This window comes from Schistocerca piceifrons, chromosome 7, assembly GCF_021461385.2.
Source record: "Schistocerca piceifrons isolate TAMUIC-IGC-003096 chromosome 7, iqSchPice1.1, whole genome shotgun sequence".
Classification (NCBI taxonomy): domain Eukaryota; kingdom Metazoa; phylum Arthropoda; class Insecta; order Orthoptera; family Acrididae; genus Schistocerca; species Schistocerca piceifrons.
The window spans coordinates 42,283,688-42,299,625 of record NC_060144.1 but is presented as its reverse complement, the minus strand read 5'-3'; the positions used below and the strand labels follow the sequence as shown (position 1 = coordinate 42,299,625).

General features: G+C 43.6%; 1 non-coding gene across 1 annotated transcript; it reads left to right on the top strand.

Moving 5' to 3' along the window:
• Window positions 1-3,041: 3,041 nt before the first annotated feature.
• Window positions 3,042-3,115, top strand: Trnah-gug. Its single transcript has one exon. It is a non-coding gene; the product is annotated as a tRNA-His (tRNA).
• Window positions 3,116-15,938: the final 12,823 nt, after the last annotated feature.

Below are 15,938 nucleotides of genomic sequence, written 5' to 3'. Positions count from 1 at the left end.
TTCAAATGGCTCTGAGCACTATGGGACTTAACATCTGTGGTCATCAGTCCCCTAGAACTTAGAACTAGTTAAACCTAACTAACCTAAGGACATCACACACAGCCACACCGGCCGGCTCTCTCGCATTCAGCGCTATGCGAAGATACTTTTTGTGACTTTGCACATTTGTGGACGTTTTGTTGGCATGCAGCTGGACACTAGTGTGTCAGTTTCCTTACTCAATAAATCTACGCATGACTTGCTTGGTTCGCCCCCACTTCGTCGTTCGCATACCACGCTGACTGCATTTACTGGACAGGAAATATCAGTGCTCGGCGTGTGTAGTTTGCAAGCCACCTATGGTGCAATGACCCGTACAGTGACTTTCCAAGTGCTCCGCTCTAGTGATGTTACGAACATTTTTGGCATGGACAAATGTGTCTGAAATCGTATGGGACTTAACTGCTAAGGTCATCAGTCCCTAAGCTTACACACTACTTAACCTAAATTATCCTAACGACAAAAACATACACCCATGCCCGAGGGAGGACTCGAACCTCCTCCGGAACCAGCCGCACAGTCCAAGGCTGCAGCTCCCCAGACCGCTCGGCTAATCCCGCGCGGCTTTGGCATGGACGCATTTGAACGTTTTGGCCTCGCAATTCAGGACAATGTACTTTGCATCAGCGTTAGTGATCACGCAGACAGTGTTGCCGCACTATGCGATGATTTTGCTGAACCCTTTCCTGATGGACTTGGTTATGCCACGGACTTTTTCAGCGCATGTTGTAGTTAAAGACAACGCCATGTCTCTTTTCCGGCGCGCACGCCCGGTACCGCACGCTCTGCTCAACGCCGTAGCAGCTGAACTTCGCCCGCATCTCGTGGTCGTGCGGTAGCGTTCTCGCTTCCCACGCCCGGGTTCCCGGGTTCGATTCCCGGCGGGGTTAGGGATTTTCTCTGCCTCGTGATGGCTGGGTGTTGTGTGCTGTCCTTAGGTTAGTTAGGTTTAAGTAGTTCTAAGTTCTAGGGGACTGATGACCATAGATGTTAAGTCCCATAGTGCTCAGAGCCATTTGAACCATTTTTTGCTGAACTTACGCATTTGCAAGACAGTGGTGTCATTGAACCTGTTTCTGCTTCGCCATGGGTTTCACCTATAGTGTGTGTGAAGAAACCAAACGGTCGTCTCCGTATTTGTGCTGACTTCAAGTCCTCCGTCAATCCCCAGACGGTGGTAGTTACTTTTCCCTTACCGCGTCGTGAAGACATTTTTGATAAGCTTGGTGCGGGAAAATTCTTTTCCACGATTGACATGCGGGACGCATACTTTCAGATTCCGCTCTACGAACAGTCGCAGCGCTATTTTGTGATCCACACCCACCTTGGATTGTTCAAGTTTCGCCACCTTCCGTTCGTTTGTGCTTCGGCTCCTGCTTTTTTACGTCTTACTTGCAGCAATCTTGTGCCACTGTCCCTGATTGGTCCAATTATCTGGACGATATAGTTGTATCAGGTCGCACCTCTGACGAACATTTGCAGAATTTGCGTGCCTTATTTACTGTACCGTTGCAGGCAGGACTTAAGTGTAACAGAGACAAGTGCAATTTTTTCTAACTGAGATTCAGTATTTAGGACATATGATTAACGGACAGGGTATCCACCCCTTACCGTCACATCTCAGTGCGATAAGAGTCTTGACAGCTCCCAGGAACTTACAAGAACTTCAATCTGTGTAGGGCAAAATTACATATTATATTCGGTTTTTACCAAATGCAGAGCAGATTGCAGCCTCTTTGCATCGCCTTCGGCGTAAAAACGTTCCTTTCGTTTGGTTCAGATGGTTCAAATGGCTCTGAGCACTATGGGACTTAACATCTTAGGTCATCAGTCCCCTAGAACTCAGAACTACTTAAACCTAACTAACCTAAGGACATCACACACATCCATGCCTGAGGCAGGATTCGAACCTGCTACCGTAGCAGTCGCGCGGTTCCGGACTGAGCGCCTAGAACCGCGAGACCACCGCGGCCGGCTTTCGTTTGGTCTTCGGAATGCGACGCTGCTTTCTACAAGCTAAAATGAGCTTTGTTGAGTGATCGCTGTTTGATTCCTTTCGATCCATACAAACCAGTTGTTTTGGCTGTCGATGCATCTTCTCACGGCACCGGAGCGGCTCTCTCGCACCACATTGGTTGTTTTGGGGAAGGAGACCAGACAGCGAGGTCATCGGTCTCATCGGATTAGGGAAGGACGGGGAAGGAAGTCAGCCGTGCCCTTTGAAAGGAACCATCCCGGCATTTGCCTGGAGCGATTTAGAGAAATCACGGAAAACCTAAACCAGGATGGCCGGAAGCGGGATTGAACCGTCGTCCTCCGGAATGCGAGTCCAGTGTCTAACCACTGCGCCACCTCGCTCGGTTTGCACCACATTGACTCTGTCGATCGCCCAATCGCTTTTGCGTCTCAGTTGCTCAATTCTGCCAAGCAAAACTATTCTCAAATCGAGAAAGAAGCTTTTGTTATTGTATATGGAGTGACAGTTTCATGGTTTTTTGTACTGTCGCAAGTTCTATTTGGTCACCGACCATAAGCCTTTGACATCGTTGTTCCACCTGTCAAAGCTAGTTCCGGCTCATACTGCACAAAAGTTGGAACGTTGGTCTTTTTTTTTTGTCTAACTACAATTACGAAATCTTGTTTCGTCATAGCATTTAAGCTTTCACGGCCGGCGTCTTCATTAATTAAAACTTCCGGGCTGAATAGCCGTGGTCCATATATAAAACGTCATCTCCTTCCTGACGTTTCGTTGCCGGCTGCGGGCAACATCTTCTGAGGTGAGTCGGCGACTCGAGAGGTAAAGAACTCTAACGTTGCGGTTGATACTGGAAGTAGGACTACTGAAAAATCAAGACACGTTCATACGATTTGTCGACCTGGAAAACGCGTTCCACAATGTAAAATGGTGCAAGACGTTCGAAATTCTGGGAAAAATAGTGGTAAGCTATAGGAAGAGTCGGATAATATATAATATGTACGGGAGCCAAGAGGGAATGATAACAGCTTGGGTAGCTCAGTTGGTAGAGCACTTGCCTGTGAAGGCAAAAGTCCCGAGTTCGAGTCTCGGTCCGACACACAGTTTTAATCTGCCAGGAAGTTTCATATCAGCGTACACTCTCATTTTGGAAACATCCCCAAGGCTGTGGTTAAGTCATGTCTCCACAATATCCTTTCTTTCAGGAGTGCTAGTTCTGCAAGTTTCGCAGGAGAGCTTCTGTATAGTTTGGAAGGTAGGAGACGAGGTACTGGCAGAAGTAAGGACGGGACGTGAGTCGTGCTTGAGTAGCTCAGTTGGTAGAGCACTTGCCCGCGAAGGCAAAGGTCCCGTGTTCGAGTCTCGGCCCGACACTTCACTTCACAGTTTTAATCTGCCAGGAAGTTTCAAGTTTCAGTGGACGACAAAGAATGAAGTTCTCGGATAAAAAGGGTTTAAGACAGTGATGTAGTCTTTCGCCCTTACTGTTCAATCTGTACTTTGAAGAAGCAATGACGGAAATAAAAGAATGCTTCAGAAGTGGAATTAAAATTCAAGGTGAAAGGTTATCAATGATAAGATTCGCTGATGACATTGCTATCGCGAATGAATGTGATGAATTGAAAAGTGATGTGCTAAATAGAATGAACAACGTAGTGAATACATAATTTGGATTTAAATTAAATAGAAGGAAGACGAAAGTAATGGAAAGTTGCAGAAATGAGAACAGTGAGAAACTTAACATCAGGATTGATGGACACGAAGCAGATGAAGTTAAGGAATCCTACTACATAGGCAGGAAAATAACCAGTGATGGACGGAGCAAGGAGGACACCGAAAAGCAGACTAGCACTGGCAAAAAGGGCATTCCTGGCCAACAGAAGTTACGCTGGTTATCCGGTCTTTTTGTCATGGTCATCTCCCCTTTTCAGCCTCTCCCGGAGATCCGAATGGGGCACTATACCCAAAAAACTTCTGCCGACGGAGAGATTGTCATGACACTTTTTCAGGTACACGTGACATTTTCTATGGTTACACGTTATGCGACATTAATGCAGTGGTTTTCAATGCCTTCTGCCTCTTCATGACATTGATCACTGCTGGTTCTTCCGCCTTTAGGCGCAGTTTTCCATCGCAAGGACAAGAGCGTGTTCTGAACCTCTGTCCACTCCTACGACTTCTGTGACAAGGCCACTGACCGAATGAGGGTGAATTCTTATGCCGGAAGTGTTCGGCCGCCAATGTTAATTATTAATCAAAATTCGATCGATGGCGGTATTCGAGCCCGGGACCGAGGACGTTTTGGTTACTAATCGAAGATGCAACCCCATTTTTTAATATAATTTTGTTCGTTATTGGTCGTTATATTTGCTCGGGGCGAACGTCCTATGACGCTTGTCCAAGTTCATCGTTGATCCATTCCCTGACTTTTCTTTTATTACAGAGGGCATGTCCTACAGAAGACGCTAGTGTCGAAGATAGGCCGGGGAAGAAACTTCTGACAATGTATATTTGGAGCACAGCATTGTATGGTAGTGAAACATGGACTGTGGGAAAACCGGAACAGAATAAAATCAAAACATTTGAGACGTGTTGCTACAGACGAATGTTGAAAATTAGGTAGTCTTGTAAGGTAAAGAATGACGAGGTTCGGGGTAGAATCGGAGAGGAAAGGAATGTGTGGTAAACACTAACAAGGAGAAGGGACAGGATGATAGGACAGGTCAGGGAATTACTTCCATGATACTGCAGGAAGCTGCATGGGGCAAAAACTGTAGAAGAAGACAGAGGCTGGAATATATCCACCAAATAATTGAGGACGAAGGTAGCAAGCATTACTCTGAGGTGAAAAGGTTGGCACTGGAGAGTAATTCATGGCGGGCCGAATAAAATCAGTGAGTAGAGTCATAACTCAAAAAAAGAAGTTAGGTACACCAGAAAAATCACCGGATTTCCGACCAATGTCGTACAAAACTTGTGGCCGCTCTCGTTTTTAAAAAATTTAAGGGTATTTTAAGTCTTGCCTCTAACTCGTACCTATAACTCTCAATAATAATATATTTTTTTTGTCCTGAGGTGAACCTTCCCAGTAAGGGGCCTAAAATAAAATTGCCCTGGGAAATTAAGGTCACAAGCACAAAAATTACAACTGGGGGCCGTAGATTTAGCACAATAAAAGCAATACCAATCGCAGTTGTGTAGGTTCATTTTTGGGCAACCAGTTTCGACGTTACACTACGTCATCCTCAGGCCTAAACTGCTCCAATCCAGTAACCTTCGTGTTACAAATATAGCAGTGCCTTTAACTGGTCTCGTAATACCTATTAGAGACATGTGCTCACTGAACTGCAGTCAGCAACTGACTGCTGTCCAGCGAGCACCTATGTCTACCATGTGTAAAATGTAAACAATAACTTCCAATATTTTGCTGCAAAAACTACAGGTCACTGCAGAATGCCTTCATTATTTCGAAAGTTTCATCAGAGTAAAGAAAAAGCGAGAAATTAAACACCAAAGAAAAAATCTGTGTTAGGTGAATTCTTTCAGTTTCCTAGATAAAATTACATGGTTTGAGAGTGTATCATTAACTTCCCTGACACTAGTTAGTGTGTTGTTTCTCCATAAGATGAATGACTATAGCTCTGTACACCACCCTATATTTTGTTTCTTCGCCATGACTTCGAGGTATGTGTCAGGTGCTAAGCCCAAAATTAACACATTTTGATCTATTGGATATCTCAAAACAGCTGGAAATCACAACACCCAGGTTGGTAGAAATAAAACACAAAAGCAATGTTTCTCACTAACAAAAATGTGGAAGGCACCCCTACATACGGAAACCAGAAGAGTTGGTGGCATTATGCAGCATTTCCAAACAGTTGCCCGAAGATGATGGCCTCTACATTTAATCTCAACTTCCACAGTGATTGGGTAGCAGATGTCTTGGTGTTCGATTTCGAAGAGTCCAGGAGTACTGTTTCCTCATTTTGCTGTCATGTACCTGGGCTCTTCGGGAGTCTTGTTTCCTTATTTTGCAGTCTTGTACCTTTGTGGCGTCAACTAAAACTACTTGCAATACGGTGGCAGAACCCCTAAGGGGATATTCAGGCCAACAAATGCGATAGGATCATTTCATTTCAGTCATGTACGTGATCACTGTTCCAGTGCCGACCATTCCTGGAAGGTGCTGTTCACAACGCACGTGAGGCAGTAGAAATAAAAAGAGTAACCTCTATCTTATTGGTGAAAAAAAAATGGATTGGGCATCGCTGCGTATGGAAATAGGATGTGTCTGCAGCATTGAGGAAAATGTTCCACAGTGACCACTAGCAGATGTCCAGTGTTTCACCGTCTCCATCTAAAAACAAGTGGTGCTTCTCAATCATTATGTGGTAATTAACCCCATACCAGTGGACAGGTGGGGTAGAAAAGACGCCATTGATATGGGACAATGTACTGAGATCGGCATCACAGTTGATAGTGTAGTCAATTTTAGCAATTTTACCAGTTGGTCCATAATTTCAACGCCAGCCAATGACAAAAGTGAGTGCTTCCAAACTTCTGTGTCACCGCTAAACCAGGCAAGCACCATTTGCTAGACTGTGAACGGAGATAGATAACTGTGCAGTATGTCCATTCGGGCACATACACCAATATATACCAGACATGGCTCTATACCGATGCCATTAGGTTCTCTACATATTTACAGTACATCGATCATAGTGCAGAACTTATTTTTACCACTAGACAACTTTCCGTACGTGAATGGGAGTCACAGAGTATTCCCACATTCATGGGATAGGGTCAGAGATTATCCTTACCAAATCTCCCTGCAACATCGTCGCCGATTTAATTTGCAACTGACTAGAATTAGGAGGGTACAATACTCGCTACATTTCACATGCCAAGAAGAAATTGAGCAATCTGTGTCCGAAACTGCTGTTCAGCGAAGAAGTTCCACATCAATCTTACTCGCGGCACACTTCATAGAGCAGCAGATCTCTCCAGATGCATGCATGTCGAGGAGGTTTGCACCCGTTATCGGTGAATAGTAGAGATGAGAGTACTGTGATGATATAACAGACGGTTAAGAAGAAAGAGTTGGTTTATGCATCATGGCGCTCCAGAAGGAGAAGTTTAAAATATTTTACGTAAATCAACTGTGCTATCGATTCTGGAGCATTATTCCAGTGTTTGGAGTCAGTACCAAAAGTCATAGGCAAGAGAGAAATATACTTGAGCGCAAGCACACACACTCCTAAGGCTATATGATTCTGCACCTAAAACCGCTATATTGTTAAAGCCATATGGTTTCTGAAGTATACTCATGTCGTTACTCGTGATGAGTTACCACTCACACCCTGCTGCGCGAAAATGCACATGAAGAAACAATGACTCGTTAAGAGTGGGTAAGCTCCGGGATCAGTAGCCAAAGAAGATGTAACAGTCATATTCCTCTTTACAGTAACATCCTCCTAACACCATGTGTCTAGAGTACACCCTCTCCGCACTATTAAGGCAGATATATATGACATCAGTCCGCTCTCCTACAGAACACGCTAGGGAATGTCTTAAGTCTGATAAACAGATTGATTATTCCTCTTAATACATGTGGAGTATTGGGTTGTAGCCTCTCCCCGATGTTGTTCAATCTGTATATTGAGCAAGCAGTAAAGGAAACAAAAGAAAAATTCAGAGTAGGTATTAAAATTCATGGAGAAGAAATAAAAACTTTGAGGTTCGCCGATGACATTGTAATTCTGTCAGAGACAGCAAAGGACTTGAAAGAGCAGTTGAATGGAATGGACAGTGTCTTGAAAGGAGGATATAAGATGAACATCAACAAAAGCAAAACAAGGATAATGGAATGTAGTCTAATTAAGTCGGGTGATGCTGAAGGAATTAGATTAGGAAATGAGGCACTTAAAGTAGTAAAGGAGTTTTGCTATTTGGGGCGCAAAATAACTGATGATGGTCGAAGTAGAGAGGATATAAAATGTAGGCTGGCAATGGCAAGGAAAGCGTTTCTGAAGAAGAGAAATTTGTTAACATCCAGTATTGATTTAAGTGTCAGGAAGTCATTTCTGAAAGTATTCGTATGGAGTGTAGCCATGTATGGAAGTGAAACATGGACGATAAATAGTCTGGACAAGAAGAGAATAGAAGCTTTCGAAATGTGGTGCTACAGAAGAATGCTGAAGATTAGATGGGTAGATCACATAACTAATGAGGAAGTACTGAATAGGATTGGGGAGAAGAGAAGTTTGTGGCACAACTTGACCAGAAGAAGGGATCGGTTGGTAGGACATGTTCTGAGGCATCAAGGGATCACCAATTTAGTATTGGAGGGCAGCGTGGAGGGTAAAAATCGTAGAGGGAGACCAAGAGATGAATACACTATGCAGATTCAGAAGGATGTAGGTTGCAGTAGGTACTGGGAGATGAAAAAGCTTGCACAGGATAGAGTAGCATGGAGAGCTGCATCAAACCAGTCTCAGGACTGAAAACCACAACAACAACAACAACATGTGGAGTAACATTGATTGTCAGAAAGAACTGTAACTCGACAGCATCTATATTCGACCGCATGTGTGAGAACACAATCCTGGACTGGATACAAATGTTTCGCCTGGTTTAATATAGCGCTTCTGTGTTATACCACCTTTGTTTAAGTACAGGGGGAAGGGAGATGGTTAAAACTGAATGCAGACACAGCATAATGTTTAAGCTTTTTTCAGTCCTGAGTACCGGTTACCCACAACCTTCCTCTATTCCCACATTTATTACTATTTTTAATTTTGTGTATTCTCAGTCACTTACGTAATTTTGAAGGTTTACGTATTTCGTCGTATTTCCCTCAGTTTTACGTATATCCCATCAATCTTTTATTGTATGATTATATGATAGCGGAACAAACACTGGTAGCAGTTACTTCTGTAAAATATCTGGGAGTATGCGTGCGGAACGATTTGAAGTGGAATGATCATATAAAATTAATTGTTGGTAAGGCGGGTACCAGGTTGAGATTCATTGGGAGAGTCCTTAGAAAATGTAGTCCATCAACAAAGGAGGTGGCTTACAAAACACTCGTTCGACCTATACTTGAATATTGCTCGTCAGTGTGGGATCCGTACCAGATCGGTCTGACGGAGGAGATAGAGAAGATCCAAAGAAGAGCGGCGCGTTTCGTCACAGGGTTATTTGGTAACCGTGATAGCGTTACGGAGATGCTTAATAAACTCAAGTGGCAGACTCTGCATGAGAGGCGCTCTGCATCGCGGTGTAGCTTACTCGCCAGATTTCGAGAGGGTGCGTTTCTGGATGAGGTATCGAATATATTGCTTCTCCCTACTTATACCTCCCGAGGAGATCACGAATGTAAAATTAGAGAGATTAGAGGGCGCACGGAGGCTTTCCGGCAGTCGTTCTACCCGCGAACCATACGCGACTGGAACAGGAAAGGGAGGTAATGACAGTGGCACGTAAAGTGCCCTCCGCCACACACCGTTGGGTGGCTTGCGGAGTATCAATGTAGATGTAGATCTGTCGTAATTGCATCAAATTTTCTTCAATTTCTACCAATTTCATGTCACTTTTCATATTCTTTTCGATAGTTTTCTGTACGTATACGGTCATATTGGCTACATATTCATGAGATGTTTGATTTTATATGACGATGTTTTCATGTCTTGTACATCAGCATACTAAAAATACTAAGAATTCCCCTCTTCCCAATGATCTACATGCATGCATTTTGGATAGCACGGTGATAAAAGTATAGAAACACTCACTTCGTACCTAGATGAGCCTCAACGAGCTGTGCAGGTCGAAAACATGAAGTCTGGCAGCAATCCCGCGTACTGCTACGGCACATCAGAGAGCTTGTCTGCAGACTCATGTGGAGACGCACTTGATGGTAAGTCGAAGTGTGCGACTTCCACTCTACTGTGTAGGGATCTGCAACAGGGGGTTGCATGTGTACAGAGTTGATTTCTGCAGTTGCTCTCATATTTTTTTCCCCATGAGTATATTCTCTTAATTGCTTACCAAATGTGGTTCGCTACTTTTGAACAAGGGTAGGCCTGAGTTAGTATTCGACTGTGGATCCACCCCCGCATTGTGTAAAGAACGATCTCTAGAGGTGGATCCACGATGTATTATGTCCAGGACAGTGTTCGAAGGTGGATACACCACGAATTATATTTGGAACGGTGTCCAGAGGATGATCCGGATTGCAGTACATCTGGGTTAGGGTTCAAAGGTGGATCCACCAGCGAGATTCCTGGGTCAGGTTTATGGGAGCCATCCACGATACAGACATACAGACATAGACATAGACATATAGAAAACAGAGAAAATGCTTAGTCATAGGCATACAGAAAACAGAGCAAATGCACTGCATCTGTAAAATATATGGTTGCAAATGATTGGGTGCCTTCGAGTACAGTTCTGTACTATACCGTCCAACTAATGTGCTATTTTATCTTGTAAATGAGAACAATACTCACAAAGGACTTTCTCACTCCATCCAACGGACGTCTAGCACACAAAACCGCGGAATTGGGATGGTCGTGTGACGTCTTAAAGAGACGACAAAAGTTGTGATAGGTGCAGCAGAATGCCTAGATATGTCGTTATTACTGGCGAATCTAGAAAATATTGTTACGAAATATCGGTAATATAGCTTGCATCTGAGATGTTATGTTCTTGAGCAGGAGGAATTTAAATGTGCTTACTTCCACTACAGAATCGTTCTGTGAATAGTTTTTCGCTATTTACAGGGCTGTAGCATTCACACAATTGCACAAACATAAACAGATTACTTCTTATTTTGTTTTTTCTAATAGATCGATCGAAATTTTCAAACAACTGAATATTATAAGAGATAAATATAATTAAATTGATATTCATGAAACTTTCTATTGTAAGAAGAATGATAGAAAGAAAAAAGGAAACAAATTAATAATACGATGATTAAAGTGATGTGACAAAGCGATAGAAATAAAAATTATATTCACACGAATTAATTGAATAAAAATAATAATCGAAGTAATTTCGATAAAGATTTAAACATAAAAATAAATATACACTGAAGAGCGGCAAACCCACAACATCTTGCATATGAAGCTTTTATCCTGCCCATTACACCACGCAAGCCGACTATATAAGGCAACTTTTTAACGCTATTGAGTGTCACAGGAATTGTGAATTGTTTTTCGTTAATTATTCGCAAACGATGGTCCACCAAAGTGAATGGCTGTAGTGTGTGTCATACCTGGAATCTCAATCTACATCGCCGTACTGATGGTTTCAAAAAGTCGATCGCACTGCTGCGGACATCTCCTTCAAAGCATAACATTAAGGAAGTGACACTGCAGTAACCAGCGCACAGCATGAAATCAAACAGTGCAACGGACACACACAAGAAAAGGGAGCACGTGGGCGGCGCGGTTTACAGGTGGGACGCGCGGCTTGTCGGCAGCGACGTGAGTTTTCTCGGCTACACCTCTGTGTAAGGAAAGTATGGCCATACTTTTCCCCTGCGTTTGCCGCCGTCCGCAGTTCAGGATTGGCTGCAATCGCGTCACGTGACATTAGCACCCACCGTGGGACCAAACGTCACGTGTGAAGCATAGGAAGTGTTGTGTATCTTCGAAGTTTTGAATAGAATAATGCCTCAGCGACGTGCTTTTGGATATTCGTTTCGAAGTGAAAAGACAGGAAAACTGTACAGAATTCCTTCCGAAGGGAGAGATTCAACAACAAGGAGAATATTGGTTGTCATGGGAAATGTTGCAGGAACTAGACTTAACCATTCAGCTTATTTTTGTTCATTTCTCGCCTTTTGTGTTTGTCTCCTTTTTACGTTTCTGTTACTTAGTTTCCAATCCATTCCAACAGAAAAAAAAACCTCGTAAGAGCTAATAGGATGGTTTAATAGTAATTTAATTACGAAACAGAAATCTTTGAGATAGAGCTGCCACTGTTAGCACATAAAACGAAAAATAGTGAGTGGTAGTGTGCAAAGTTATTGTGACTGGTAAAAAATTTGACCTTGTTGACTGTACGGTATGGTTTAAACTTACATTTACGAAGCTCACAATAATAAATTGTACTTTGTTCCATAGAATGTAATGTACAAGAAAATGAAATTATGCCCTAAGCAAGGACCGAACCTACGACCAATCATTCAGTAGCCGTTATCGTTACTAGGAGACTGTTATTACTGTTGCACGCAGGCAGTATCAGTACTGAGTAACGACAAGACGATACTCAGCCTGCGTCCTGCAAGTAGCAGTAGAGAGTTTAATATAATTGCATGTAAGAGGCATAGGTAGCACAGGACGCCACCTCATATCCAGGAGTTAAGTAGTGTTCCTTTCCTTTTAAGAAATAAAATGTTCAGTTAATTTGGGAGTGTTACGTACAGATCTTTTGGATTCCTCCCACCGACCATTCCAACTTCATTCCTTCCTTCCTTGTTTGTGTCGGTGCTGACCCCAGAATAACCGACACAACATCTGGCGCCGCGGAGCCCAGAACCCATGCTGCCTTCACTCTTCGCCACGCCACTCAGTCACAGATCGTCTCTTACGTTTCTCTCTTTTCTGTGACAGGAGCATTGTTTCTAGTGTTCTTTCTTATACACTAGAGGCAACGCTTCCACTATTTGTATATTTGCATTACTCATGATTTGTCGCCGCGCTCCTCTAAAAAAGTGATCATTAACCCGCCTGCTACACCACCCCCAGTTGCTGCTGGCTATGATCTAATGCAGTTCACTCAGTTTAAGAACCACCAAATGTCATAGCTGACGGTAGCAGTCCAACAGCTCATCACTACGCAAGCGACTGCCGCATAAACTCCTTCACAACAGCCAGCCACATCCACGCACCGCCTCTCTTCATACCACCGTTCCGAGCTTTCAATGAACAACAAGAGGCATTGAACGAGAGATACTCTCATTTCAACGCCCTTTGCGCTACAAATCAAGTGCAAGGTACTGTGAAACTTTCTTATTTCTTGTCAACGGCAGGCATAGAAGATTACCGCCTTGCTCAGAGTAGCAGTCTGGTCCCTTTAATCCCCCAAACCAACCAACCAACCGCCTTGCTCAGAAGTTGTTCCCGACTAGAAGGCCACAGCTGCTAGTTTTTTAAAATTTACTTTCTGCCCTCACTAAATATTAAGAGGATCAGGTACAGGTTGCTGCAGCTCGTTACAAGTTCTTTCGAATGCGGAAAAATGCAGATGAAAGATAATATCGGTTGGTCACTGAACTTCAGGGTTTGACCTTACAGTGTCATTTTGAATGTAGCTATCAACAGTGCAATAATGAAGCAATTATTCCTGATGCAATTAAGCACAATGTGCCTAACAGCAGGATTTGTGAACAAATTCCCAAACATTCTTATTCTACATTGAAACAAGTGTTACAGATTATTGAACATAGCGCCGTGGAAAACTTTAGACTAGCTACCATTTCCAGTGCAACGCAAAGTGACAAACAAGTACGGCGTTGAGACCGACCACCATGCGTGAACAGGCTACCGTGCAGTTCACAGGGTAAACAGGTGTCAACGCGTTTGTCTGCTGTGAAATCACGTCCCCCTTGCTTTTCCATGCATGAAAGGCAAAACTGTCCTTCATGGAACGTGCCTAGCTTTGCTCGTCGGAAGCCAGGTCATGTACAGTCTGTGCGCTTGCAACAGAAAAATAATTCTGCCCACGTCCGCTCATGTTAGCGCAGAGCACCTTCTCACTGAGTGAATGCAGTTTTTTCTAAACCTGCTAAGAGTACGTAATTGTCAGCTTCAGAATGTTCCTTCACCCACCGGAAAGTGCTGTGCAGTGACAGTCACACAAACTGCTTGTGAACATAGTCAATGCTGGACGTTACGTGCGACTTCAGTTACATACTGGCGGCTCCGTTACATTGCTTAATTGTGCCACTTATCAACAGTTAGCCTCTCTTAAGTTGCCAAAATCTTGCATACAACTTACTATGTATAATGGTCAGGATATTCCAGTACTTGGTACGTGAAGTGTGGCTGCCACATTCCAGTCTCACACCAGAATGGTGACATCTCCAATTTTTCGTTCACGAGACTGTGAAAATATTATTGGGTAAGATTCTTTTGATTTGATTGGTCATCGTATGCAGGACAATGTACTTTCTGTTGTTACTCTCAACGCAATCGACAGTGTTGCTTAGTTGATTGAGGAATTCCCCGATTTATTTTCTGAAGCACTTAGCATAGAAAATATTTTTTTGGTTCACGTTACAATGAAGGACAACACGCAACCTAAGTTTTTTCGGGTATGTCACGTTCCTCATTGAGCCAGATCGCTGGTCGATCATCAGCGATCGGCTTATTATCTTTGGCGCGTCCCCGGGCATGAGCATTTTTGCGTTTTCGGCTGGGACGCGCGGGACGGGTAGAGGCGGTCGGTTTGGGGCGGCTGGTGGGACTGGCGGAGTTGGGGCTCGGGCGTAAGCACACGTTTGATGTCTGTTACGCAGGGGCTGTTTGCTAGTCGTGAAAGTCCTGCGGTGGTTACTGGTTGCCTGCAAGGCATTTCATATAAACTGTGCCAAGCCTCGCAGTGAGAGGGGAGTCCGGAGTTGGTGTTGGCCTAGATGTTTGTACAAATTGAGGTGCCTGTGTGAGATGCACGGCGTGGGCCTGTTGGTTGCTTCGTCCTTCTGGCGACCGCCGCAAGCGGATGTTCGGCCGGAATGTCTACAGTTTGTGGTGAGCGTAGTGTGAACAAGTTCTCGTAGGACGTGCTCCCAGCCTGACTCATAGTCTGTGTTATTTGTGGGTGCCGACCGCTTGTCTGTTACTGCTTCCGGGTGTCCTGTAAGATTTCACAGCAAAACTGTGCTTTTGAAACATTCTGTGTTTCTGGCTCAGCCTCCGCCTAGAAAGGGGAAAGATTTGTGCCCCAACTGAAAGGGGGGGGAGGGTTCGATTGGACACCCTTGGAATTCCTTAATTCTGTAATTTAAACATATGAAAAAAATGTTGTTTCAGAATAAGCGCCTATTTCTTTGGGACACTGCAGTTCAAACAGGAGTGGCGTAATGTTAATGAGTATTTGTTATTCGTGAAATGAAGTGTATTTAATGTCTTGCAGTTTTCTGGGGCACGCAGCTGTGTTATTGAACTCATTTTGAAGTGTTCTGTCGGGTGAATGACTGTTCCCCACTTCAGTGTATTCTTTTGAGTAGTATTGTAAGGTTTTTTTGGATATTTGTCATTGCGGTGTATTGATTCAATTTTGTTTTCCTGTTTCTTTTGAATTACGGAGAATTGTTTAGTTTGCGTGGTTATTGGCTTAGCTCGCGCTTCACACGCTAAATCAGCTGATATTGAATTTTTTTTTATTCCTGTTTAATGTCAGATTCATATGTAACTTCATTTATGTTATTTGAAATAAATGTGTTGGATTGACCTTAATGAATTACGTGCAATCGAAGTAAGCGACCCAGTCCTTCACAAGTGCTTAACAGTGGCGTGTGGTTCGGGTTGTAAGCCCCGTGCTTGAACCACTCATGCGCTTAGAAACAAAGTTTGCAAGTAAACTTAAAGAATGGTAAGACAGTGATGTTATTGCTCCAGTCCCAGCTACTCGAGGGACTTCTCCCTTAGTATTCTTACCAAAGCCCTCAGGAAGAGTCATATTTGTGTTGACTTTGAATCCAAAGAGTAACTGATACCTATCCGTTACCTCGCTCTGAGGAAGTAACGGACATGCCTGGTGCAGCCTGACACTTTTCAAAAATTGACTTTCGCGATATGTGTTTGCAAATTCCTCTAGATGAGGAATTTCAGAAAGTGTTTGTGGTCAACATACACTTAGGGCTGTTCAAATATTTGCGCTTACGCTCTGGAAGTGCTTCCACACCTGCCATATTCCA